Here is a 12149-nt window from a genome sequence, read left to right as displayed (position 1 = left end):
CAAATCTGGAGTTCAAAGTGGGTGGTGTTTCAGACACACGTCAATCCCTCACAACCTCATACATAGTCCTTATTTGTATTAAGAAACTGAAAATACATCAGATGTCACCACTAACTAACAATGTACTTACTGCTGTATCTCTCAATAGTCGTGGCGTCTTTCTTAAACAATAGTATTATTGAACCACAGCTGGTGGAGGCTTCATCTGAGAATAGGACAGAAATCCAGTTTCGCTTTAGTATTTGGCTATTTGAAAAATATCTCCATTAAATGACCAATTTCTGCAAAAAAAAGTTACATCTAAATTACAAAAACAGCTTGTACTTACAGAAATGAATCAAAAATAACCATTTATTGCGGTCATAAACTTCACAACACAAATTCTCAATATCTCACACTCTCCCCTTGGACCAGAATAAACCGAGAAAAATGGACTTACATTCAGCTTTGGTGTTTGATTAAAGAAGGGTTACAGGCTTCCAATCCCACTGCAATGTGCATTTTAGTAGTTTGATATTTTCTGTCACAGTTGACAACTATTCAAACGACAGCATCTAACTGAAGGTTCAATGGTCCATCATTATCGTATTGAGGCACCTGTAGTCTAATGTTACATTGCTGGGGTCAGTTAGCCGAGTTTGGCTAGTGTGCAAGTCGCCAACAGCATGGGTTCAATTACCACAATGGCTGAGGTTACCACGAAGAACTCTCCTTCTCCAGTTCTCGTCTCGCCAGAGGTGGTGACCCTCAGGTTAAACCACCACCCGTCGTGTCTCTCAAAAAAAAAAGTGTATCTCTATAATCTGGTAGGACTGTGGTAATTTTCCCTTTACTTGTTCTAATGGGTTTCTAATGACATGCTGAGCTGACCCAGTTAGGGGAATCTGTTTCAGCTACTACTTGAAATCAATTAAACCCAACTGACCTGGCACAAACAGCTAGCCAGTGAGCTGAGCTGAGCTGAGCTGAGCTAACCGTCTAGCCCCATTATCCAGGGCTAGTACAGTGCAACTTACAAGACAGCAACAGGAGAGGGGACCCTTGCAGTCTAGTGGCAATGTCCTTATCTTTGGAGCGCTGCGTTGAAGTCTCACCTGGTCCAGAGTTGTCTAATAAACAATTCTGCATATTTTCCAATCAACCTACGAAGAGGGCCAGGAGTTGTGTGGGAACAGAGTTGAAATAGGAAGGGAGATAATCTTTTGTTGTTTCCCATTCTAGTTTTTTTTGGTGTGTACCTGGTAAATGGCCCTGGGTTTATAATCTCCTTAAGGTTCCATGCAGTATAACAGCAGGTAGGAGTGTCAATAAAAATAACAAACAAATAGGTTATTGGATAAAATAATGCAGTTATTCAGAGTTCAAGAAGAGAATGAGGAGAAAACAGAACAAGCTGGGAGCAGTCAAATTCAAGTCAGCCATTGTTTCCCATTCTTGGCTGTTCTCCGAAAGTTCTACAAGATTAACATTTTATCACTTCCTGTCCTAACTACAACTAACCCTTATTTTAAATTAGGTAATTCAGCTGAACAGATAGGTGGTGTTAGTGACTCTGGGTTTATAGTCGACCATCATACCCACTGGGTTGTAATGTTAAAGTGATGTTGACAGTTGACTTGTTGGTGACATTCATCCATTTATATACAGGTATAAACCTGTGAGAGTCCCTGATTGAGTGTGCGTGCATGCGCACACCCAACTTATGATTTCATTTTAACTTTTTATTATCACGGCACATGAAACTATAACTCTACTGCAGTGACTTCAACTGCAAACAATTTCTCACACCAGAAACATAATAATGGAAATGCTTCTTCAATAATGCATTGCTTCATTCACTATCCAATCAATAGCAAAGGGGAAAAAAAAGAGACACAACATAGCTTTTCTACATTAGTCTGAAATGTCAATTGTTCAAGCAGTCAAAACAAGGACAGTTAAGATGTACAAAAGAACCAATAGGACAAGTATTGCATTTTTACAATTTAATTTACAACCTTCTTCCTTTCCCAAAACAAAAACAAAAAATTTTACATTCATCTCATTTGTATTAGTTCCACTATGTCTTCAGAAACAGATCTTTCTATTGATTATACATAGAGACAGTATGATATTAGAATATAATCAGAACTGGCTGTGGTAAAGTGCTCTGTAACGTCCTTGCCTCGGTTATGGGGTGGTGGATAACAAACAGTAAGCTTGTATTTATGTACAACTCTGCATGCCATTCAAATATCCCACAGAGCTTTCTAATCAATGGATTACTTTGAAACTGCAGCCTCCATTAGTTGAGAAATTTAGCAGCCAATTTACACTTCAATTTCCAAAAGTTTAAATAAATATAACTAGTTAAATCAGTTTCTATCATGCTCACTCAGGAAGGAATGTTTCCCATCAAATGGGAAGGAATCCCTGCTGTTCTTTCAACAATGCCACAGCATGTTTTCACATTCAGTTGACAAGACAAACAATCCATTGGTTAGCATCACTTCCAGAAGAAGGCAACTCTGACTTCTGCCCTCGGTACTACACAGAACAACCAGTTTTAGATTATGCACATGAGACTGGTTAGGTCTATTCTTCAATATTCTCAGTTTTACAGATTCTAGGCTCTTGATTTCCCTCCCTCAATCTCTTCAACACCCTCCAGAATCTTTGTTAAAGAAAGATGAACAGTTCCAATGCCTCCTCCTTTGATGCAGTGTCAACTTTTGTCCAATTAATGCTCAGTACAGCAGACTGGAACATACATTACTACTTTAAAATGGTGCTATAAGAATGAAATTTTTGGTGTAACTCTTCAGGACATATTTCTGATTACCAGAGGCTGGTATGTTTAAACTTAGATAAGTCTCGAAATAAATTATAAAAAGTAGAAAATGCTCACCGACCTTTCAACAGATGGTACGTGCTGATATAAACTTGTCAACCATGTCGTTTATTTGATTGATAATTACCTTAGGCAAGGGTACGTGGATATCAGGCATTCCAACATTTAGTGTTCTCCAACGTATACAGCAGCATTGTTAAATCTGTTTTCCATGTAGATGTAATTGTTTAAAAAGTTATATATAAAAGACAAAGGGAAAAGGCCACAGTAACACTGACTGCTGGGTTGCCAACTTGTCCTTACTGGGACAATCAACAGCTGCAGCATCACTACCCTTTGTAAATAAATACAAGCTGTCAGAGGAAGGACTCGGAGATGGCGAGGACCCCAATGGATAAGTAGAGGGACGGATTTTAGGAGCATTCTATCCCTGCAACCACAATACTTCAAAAATCACATGCATGGCTAAGGACCAACCAAAATAGCCATTTCTTGCTTTTGGAGATCTTTGCAGCACTTGGTCTCCAAAGTCTCCACTCTCAAACTAGAGTACAGGAGTGGTACAGTGGCAAGCTGCCTTCTTGAATCATTGCAGTCCATGTCGGTTGACTTGAGGAGGGAATGCCAGGATTTTGACCCAGCGACACGGAAGGAACAACGATATATTTCCAAGTCAGGATGGTCAGTGGCTTGCAGTGGGTGGTGTTCCCATGTATCTGCTGCCCTTGGCTTTCTAGATGGAAGTGATAGTGGTTTGCAAAAGCACGATCAAGGGATCTTTGGTGAATTTCTGAAGTGTATCTTGTAGATGGTACACACTGCTGCTACAGAGCATTGGTGGTGAAGGGACTGGATGTTTGTGAATGCAGTGTCAATCAAGTGGACTGCTTTGTCCTAGGTCGTGTCAAGCTTCTTGAGTGTTGTTGGAGCTGCATCCAGGCAAGTGGGAAGTATTCCATCACACTCCTGACTTGTGTCTTGTAGACATTGGACAGGCTTTGGGGAGTCAGGAGGTGAGCTACGCACTGCACTGTTCCCAGCCTTTGACTCGCTTTGTAGCCACTGTGTTTATATGGTGAGTTCAGTTGAGTTTCTGGTCAATAGTAACTCCCCGAATGCTGATACTGGAGGAGCCATTAAAATGTCAAAGGGCAGTGGTTAGTTTCTTATTGGAGATGGTCATTGCCTGGTATGTGTGTGGTGGGAATGTTTCTTGTCAATTGTCAGCCCAAGCCAGATCTTGTTACATTTGAACATGGATTATGTCAGTATCGGAGGAGTCACGAATGGTGCTCAACATTGCGCATTCAGCAAACATTCCCACTTCTGACCTCATGGAAGTGGTCATAGATGAAGCAGCTGAAGAGTTTTGGGCCTAGGACACGACGGTGAGGACCTCCTGCAGAGCTGTCCTCGAGATGAGGTGATTGACCTCCAACAACCAAAACCATTTTCCTATGCGCCAGGTATGACTCCAACCATTGAAGAGTTTGCCGCACCGCCCCCCCACCCCACCCCTTACCCACTGATTTGGGTTTTGCTAGGGTTCATCAATGCCAGACTCAGTTGAATGTGGCCTTGAAGTTAGGGCTAGGACTCTCATCTCACAATACAAATGTGATGCACTTCAAAAATAATTCAATAGTTGTCGACAGAGATCACGAAAGGTGCCACATAAATGCAAACGTATTCTCTACTTCAGACCTCACTGCAGCAATACCAGAGTTTACACCTTTCCAGCAGCAGCTTTCCTGCAGCCAGTGAGGAGCCCAGCTGGAGAGTACCTGGAATCTCTAAAACCATACCAAAAGGAGAAATGGTGCCAGGGTTAGATTCAGACTTGAACAACAAGGGGGAGTTCAACACAGTGACCATCCCCCTCAGGAGTTACACTTAACAGGAGTACAACTTGAAAAACACAGCACATTTATCGATCCAGGTCAAAAACAAAATCTGCTCAATAATTTCAAGAACTTGGATATTGATGCATTTACGCCAAATTGGATCAATTGAGGACAGAGACAGAGACAAACTCCCAACATATGGCTTGACATTATTATTCATACAAACCGCACTGGCAATCCCAGCCAGGAGCCAGTTTGGATAAGTGACTGATGGGCAGATAAATCACATCCTGGGTAGGCTGATTGTGTCCCAGGATACTGTGACCATCTGCTAACAAAGATATGAGAGAGCAGCTTGAGGTATTCCTTTTATTTTACTCCTTCCACCTTCTTATACATAGCCTAGTGCAAAGCAAAATCTGTATTTCAGTGTTTCCCCACAAGCTGAAAGAGAAAACTCACGAGTTGGGAAACTATGCGCAGAATGTCTCTAATTAAAGCATCCTTGCATCTAGCCTGTAGTTTTGGAATTACATTCAATGATGTAGCTCAGAGCTGTCAGACATCAAAACAACATTAATACATAGGAGTCAAAACAACTATTTGAGGAAAGCAGAGAAATTAAAAAAAGAACAAACAAGCCAGTGGAAAAATCAGAAACCTAATCCCAAACCCCCTTATTACATCTATTCTGAAGCAACTGCTCATTAAAACAGTCACAAGAAATGGGCTCAATTACTCCAACAATGATGGCCAGCAATTTCCACCATTAATTTGGTTCTTCACACTTCAGTGCAAAAAACTGACCAACACAAAGATTAAACATGATCAAGTAGCAAATCGAACTGAAACACAAAAACATAAAGTGACCACAAGGTGGCTGTTCAGCCCCTCAAACCTGCTCCATTATTCAATAGGACCACAGCTGGTCAGACATCCCTCACTCTGGATCAGTGGTGCTGGAAGAGCACAGCAATTCAGGCAGCATCCGAGGACAGGCAAAATCGACGTTTCGGGCAGAAGCCTTCCTGATGAAGGGCTTTTGCCCGAAACGTCGATTTTGCCTGTCCTCGGATGCTGCCTGAACTGCTGTGCTCTTCCAGCACCACTGATCCAGAATCTGGTTTCCAGCATCTGCAGTCATTGTTTTTACCTCAGACATTCCTCACGTCCACTTTCCTGTCCTGTCTCCATAATCTGCGATTCCCCTCCTGATCAGGAATCTCAGTCTTAAATATACACAGGACTCTGCCCCCACAGCTCTCTGTGGGGAGGCGTCCCAAAGACTCTCAACCCTCAGAACAAATCCCTCCCCACTTGAGTATTAAATTAGTGCCCCTTTATTGTGAGGTTGTGCCCTCTGGTCCTTGACTCTCCCTTGGTGGGAAACATCCTCTCAGCATTCACCCTGTGCAGCCCCCTAAGAATCTATGCGCCAGGTAGCGTTTCAATGAGATCACCCTTGATTATTTTAAATTCCGGTAAGTAAACGCACAACCTGTGTAACCTTTGTTCCTAAGGCAATCCCTCCATACTAGGGATCATCCGAGCAAATCTTTTCTGAAGTGCCACCAACAAACGGGACCAAAACTGCTCACAGTATTCCAGATGTGGTCTCCCCAGCACCTTGTACAGCTGCAGTAAGGCTTCCCTACTCTTACATTCCAACCTCCTTGAAATAAGAACCAACATTCCATTAGCCTTTCCTGATTACCTGCTCCCCTGTCTGCTAGCTTTCTGTGTTTCATTTACAAGTAGTTCCAAGTCCCGTAGTGTTGCAGCTTTCTGCATTTAAATAACATTGTTCTTTTGTTCTCCCTTCCAAAAGGAACTTTACATTTTCCCACATTATCCTCCATTTGCCAATTTTTTGCTCACCTTATTTACAGTCAGTTCTTCTAGACACAATGGTTGCGTAATTGTACAACCCTGCATTATATAAAAATCGCACTTTAGAAACACAGCTTGAAGTGTTGGCGATGCAACCGTGTTATACCCAACACACGCTTTAAACGGTCATGCTTTAGAAACAACGTCCCCCATTCATGAATCACGTTACAGCCAATTCACATTGATGAAATGCGCATTATAGCAGAACAGCCTATAATTATCTGCATCACTTGGAGAAGATTGCTGGTAGCAGCTGCCCAGTTTATCCGAAGTTGCTATAGTCTTACCACACTATAGGGCTGCTCAAAATGAGAGAGAGCTCTACTTTCTATCTCTCAGCCCTCTCACTGTTGTTACACTTTAATACTGTTTTTCTGACATTCAGTGCTGGCTAAAAAGATTTCCTCCAAGCTAGTTAATTGGTAAAACCGAAGACATTGAACCGGGAATTGAACGCAAAGTCTTCTTTCATACCAACTCTAGCCTTTGTCTGGCAAATGTTTGAGATAAACTCGTCTGTTCGGAACCATGGTTTGTGGCATGTAAAACTGGCTGCCACTTCTCCGACATTACAATATAGTGAACACACTTCAAAATACGGCTGGAAAGCCTTTTGAAATGTTGGCTTTGTCCCACAGTCCAAAGATGTGCAGGTTACAGTGGATTGGCCATGGGAAATGCATGGTTACGGGGGCAAACGTAGGTGGGTGGGTGAAAAGAGAGAGAGAGCGATGCTTCCACAATGTAGGGATTCTGTGATTCTATTATAAATTCTATGATATAAATGTTCCAAGTGTTTAAAATGCTCAACAAAACAGAATTATACAATTGTTTCAGCACAGAGGTGGCTACTTGGCCCATCATGGCTGTACTAGTTACCTAACCCTCCGTAGCATTTCACTTCCTGCCATTCCACAGTCTACGTCCCATAATCCACATTGTAATTTGGAAAAAGGAACAATCCACCTTCTGAATAACTCAACTGAACCTACCTCCACTACACAATTCATGCACTCCATATCCTAACCACCTGCTGAATGAGAAACATCTTCTTCCTCCTATCACTTAACCTTCTCCTAATTATTTTATATCTGTGTACTTCTGTTCTTGATTCATTTATAAATGCCAGATCGCCAATTTATTTTGTATAGATTGTCTCATGACTTTCAATACTTCAATCAGACAACAATCTGAGCCTCTCCTCTTTCAGAAGAGGTTAGTCCCAACTTCTCCAAATCTATTTCCATCACCAAAACTCTTCATCCCTGGAAACATTCTTTCACTCTCTCGCCAATGCCTTCACATCTTTCCTATAGTGTTGCACCTAGAACAGGAAGCCAGACTTCAGTCGTGACCAAGCCAATGTCGTAAACTGGATCAACGTAACCTCCTTGCTTTAGTAATCAAAGCCCTATTAAAGCAGCTCAGGAAACTGTATACTTTAACTGCACACCCAACCCAACCCAACCTACAAACTTTTATGATTTACGCACATGTACACTCAGGTTCCTGTGTTCCGGCACCTTTACAATCAGAGAATCCCGACAGTGTGGAAACAGGCCATTTGGCCCTTCCAGTCCACACAGACTCTCCAAAGAGCGACCCTCCCAAAAGCAGCTCATTCAGAACCACCACCCCAACCCCCATGGCTAACCAACCTAACCTACAAATCCCTGGACACTATGGGCAATTTAGCATGGCCAATCCACTTAAACTGTACATCTTTGGACTTTGGAAACCTATGCAGACACGGGGAGAATGTGTAAACTCCACACAGACAGTCGCCAGAGGGTGGACTCAAACCAGAGTCCCTGGCGCTGTAAGGCAGCAATGCTAACCACTGATTCACCACGCCATCCCTAGTAGTGTGCCCTTTATTTCATACTGTTGCTCCATATCTTCCTAATAAAACCCATCACCTCACTTCTCTGCATTGAATTTCATCTGCCCACTCCACCAATCTTTCTATTTAAATTTTGAAATACCAGACAAACCTGCTCACAGCTTATAATGTTTCCCATCAGCTGCAAGGTTTGAAATTACACATTGGACAAATTTTGTAATCTCAATCAGTAAGATCAAGGATCCCAACACCCACACCTGGATACTTCACAACAAACCTTACCCCAGCTCAAAATAATCCACTAAATGTGTTGCCTGTCACTCAGTCATTTTGTATTGGTTTGTGTTTTATCCCATGCTCAAGTCTCTTGTGTGGTACAGTATCAAATACTTTTTGAAACCCATCAACACCACAACAGCCTGATCAACCACATCTTAACTCAAACCTCCAGCAATTTAATTAATTAATCATGACTTTCCCATTAGAAATCCATGCTGACTCACCTTAGTGTGATATTAATTTTGTCCAAACGATGCTTTCTAGCAGTTTAGAAACCAAAGTTAAACTGCCTGTATTCGCTTGGCTTGCTCTTACACCATTGCTGGAACAAGTGTGCTACTTTTACAAGTCTCCAAAGTACTAGCCCCACTCCGATTGAAGGAAGACTGAAAACTATTGCCAATGCCTTTGCAATTTTTATTTTCACTTCCCCAAGTACCTACCCACCTTTCAACCATCCAATACAATCAATCACTCATGTGGCTGGGTATTGTATTTTGTTTCACAATGAAGCATTCTGGCAGATTCATTTATTGATAAAGTTCCTCCGTAAATCTTTTTTGGTTGAAACCATCCCACTGGTTGGAGTCACACCAGCACAAGCAGAGATGGCTGTATGCACCAGGAAGTGATCATCTCACTCCCAGGACATCACTGCATAAATTCTTGGGCAAAGCAGTTTCAGCAGCTTCAACAATCTTCCCTTCATCGTAAGCAAATAGGTTTGGATGGCTGATGATGATTTAAAAGGTGTTCAGCAAAATTACTGACTCCTCAGGATATAGATATACAGTTAGAAATATTCAAGTTTAAGCTGATAATGGTCAATAAATTTGCATCATGCAATGATCACCTCCGAAGAGAGTGAATCTCATCTTCGCTCTTGATATAGAATCAAAGAATTCCTGTAGTGCAGAAAGAGGCCATTCGGCCCTTCGAGTCTGCACCAACCCTCTGTACAGCATTCCATCCTATCTCTGCAACATTGCATTTCCCACAGCTAAATCAATCTAGCCTGAACAACCTGGACACCATGGGCAATTTAGCATGGCCAATCTACCCTAACCTTTGGGCTGCAGGAGGAAACCAGAGCATTGGATGGAAACCCATGCAGACAACACCGCCATTGTTGAATTCCATCCAACCCGTCCTCCACCAGATCAGCTCATTGGCATCCTGAGTTACCAATGTTTCCTCAAAACCGCACATTTCCATGTGCAGCCACTCTGCAGTTCCTCACACACTAAACACAGACTTCACTCTATTCCAGAAATTGCTGCTGCACATGGGTTTGGAGGCTCACACAGCTAGTACGAGAACAAGAGGTAATGCCGGTTACCACTGGACATTCTGCATCAGTTAACCACCTCCTGACTCCGCAGGGTCTGTTTACCAATCAGCAAATAACCAAGGAGTACAACAAAACACACTCCACTTGCTTGGATGAGCATAGTTCTAATAGCATTCATAAAACTTGACACCATCCATCCATTAAAAGCAGCCTGCTTCATTAATATCTTACCCTGCACCTTCAGCATTCAGTCCTTCCAGCACCACCACAGAGGCAGTGTGTGCCGGCAACTCACCAAGAATTCTGTAACAAGACCAAGGGATGTTTAGAACCTCCAGCACATCCAGACCACTTATCACTTTACAGAGAGAGAAAGCCCATCCCTTCAGTGTCAGTGGAAAAAGAGCTTACCAGCACCATGACGTATAGGCAGTCAGGCTGGCCATAGCAACAATAGCAGGAGCTGGGTGACTCCCCTCATTTCCCACCCAACTCCAACAGGACACGCCTGCAAATTTGCTAACTGTTCACATGCTGACTGTAAAGGATACAGTCAAATTTCCTCTAATGTTTTATTCAAGATCATTTTTATTGCACTTAACACTGTCAAACTAAAATAAGAAGAATTATTTCCACAGCCAAACCCTCTAAGAGGGTGGATTAACAGTCTAACGAAGGGAGATATTTCTCAGAGGTTGGTCATTGTGTAGAGTCAGGCTGAACCGTTATGGTCCATCTGGTTTCACAATGGAAGCAGATTAAAGATGTGGAGAGATTCTTTAATTGCTTAAATAGACACAAAATACTGTGGATACTGGAAATCTGAAACAAACAAACAAAGAGAATGTTCAGTGTTGGCAGACAGTTCTGAAGATGTTAGACTGGACTCTCAACATGAACGGTTTCACTCTGCAGAGGTCCTCTCGGTTTTTGTTTTATTTATTTGGTCTTCTGGAAGGTAGCAGCTGCTGGATTAAACTCTTGAAAAAAAAGTTTTGACTGCACCATGTGAGTGATCAAACAGTAAACTGGGCTAGAGTTTGTAACACCAGGGCAATATGGACAGAAAAGGAGGTTTAATTATTCCTATTTCTTTCAATAAAAAAGCAGTTTCTACCTGAAGTCAGTTTTGTTCACATGACAACATTCATAGTTCCAGCACCCATGTAATTGATTTGAAGTTTAGACCAGTTTCTACACAATAGGATGGCAGCTATTCTCACACAGAAGGTGGTGAATTGGCTCCTCTCTGCCTCTCTCTGTTAAATGTTGTTTCGGACAGATGTAGGATCGAGCTTTTTGAGTTTTGGGCATGAAAACAGGAAGGTGCAAATTACCACAAATGACTTCAGCTCAACATATTCATTCAAGGGATGAAATGAATAAGTTTCTAGAGACTGGAGGAAATTTGAAGCATGTGGAGAAGTTAGAAAAGTCCCAGTGGCCATCGTAGAGCCCTTTCAAAACTTAAAATGACTTTCAACCAGTTAAGACATGGAATCAGTTTTTATAAAGCAGCGGTTCACGGCATTAATAAAACACCAGTCAGGTGATGTGTAACTTCAGAAAATTTGCTGCATTGGAAAGTGCCCTGAGAAAAAGCCACGGGATCTCACATATTCACCCAAAAGACCTTCTTATATATCTTGTTCAAAGCACATGATCTACTCAATGATGCGTTACAATGGAGGCTGTGCCAGGATGCTGTTTAATCAGCGATGATTAGCTAAGCAAAGCAAACTGTTCTAATGATGTTTAGATTAAAAGTCAGAACCATCCTTAAGAAAACAGAGTTGGGTATTATGGGTAACACGGTGGCTCAGTTGGTAACACTGCTGCCTCACAGCGCCAGGGACCTGGGTTCGATTCCAGCCTCAGGCAACTCTCTGTGGAGTTTGCACATTCTCCCCATGTCTGCGTGGGTTTCCTCCGGGTGCTCTGGTTTCCTCCCACAGTCCAAAGATGTGCAGGTTAGGTGAATTGGCTATGCTAAATTGCTCATACTATTAGGTGCATTAGTCAGAGGGAAATGGTGGCTTACTCTCTGGAGGGTCAGTGTGGACTTGTTCAGCTGAAGGGCCTGTGCCCATACTGTAGGGAATCCAGTTTAACAGAACACACCGATTAATTCTTTAAACAACTCAAATGTGTCTCATCAAACCAAATGTGAGT

At 42.2% G+C, this 12149-nt stretch overlaps 1 protein-coding gene across 2 annotated transcripts in view; it reads right to left on the bottom strand.

Annotated features, from left to right (window-relative positions):
• Window positions 1-12149, bottom strand: part of kank1a (KN motif and ankyrin repeat domains 1a) — a 255645-nt gene that overhangs the window by 218523 nt on the left and 24973 nt on the right. Inside the window, exon 2 of one of the 2 annotated variants that reach the window (XM_087994305.1) lies at window positions 131-205. The exons of the other annotated variant lie outside the window; for it this stretch is intronic. The gene's annotated coding sequence lies outside the window, so the exon portion shown is untranslated. The remainder of the gene's footprint in view (window positions 1-130; window positions 206-12149) is intronic. 2 annotated transcript variants of the gene reach the window in all.

The sequence above is a fragment of the Chiloscyllium plagiosum genome, unplaced genomic scaffold (genome assembly GCF_037043375.1).
Source record: "Chiloscyllium plagiosum isolate Xiang-an unplaced genomic scaffold, Cpla_swu_hap1 HiC_scaffold_2, whole genome shotgun sequence".
NCBI classification, from domain to species: domain Eukaryota; kingdom Metazoa; phylum Chordata; class Chondrichthyes; order Orectolobiformes; family Hemiscylliidae; genus Chiloscyllium; species Chiloscyllium plagiosum.
The sequence above is the reverse complement of the archived record's forward strand: the minus strand, read 5'-3'. Positions and strand labels throughout refer to the sequence as shown.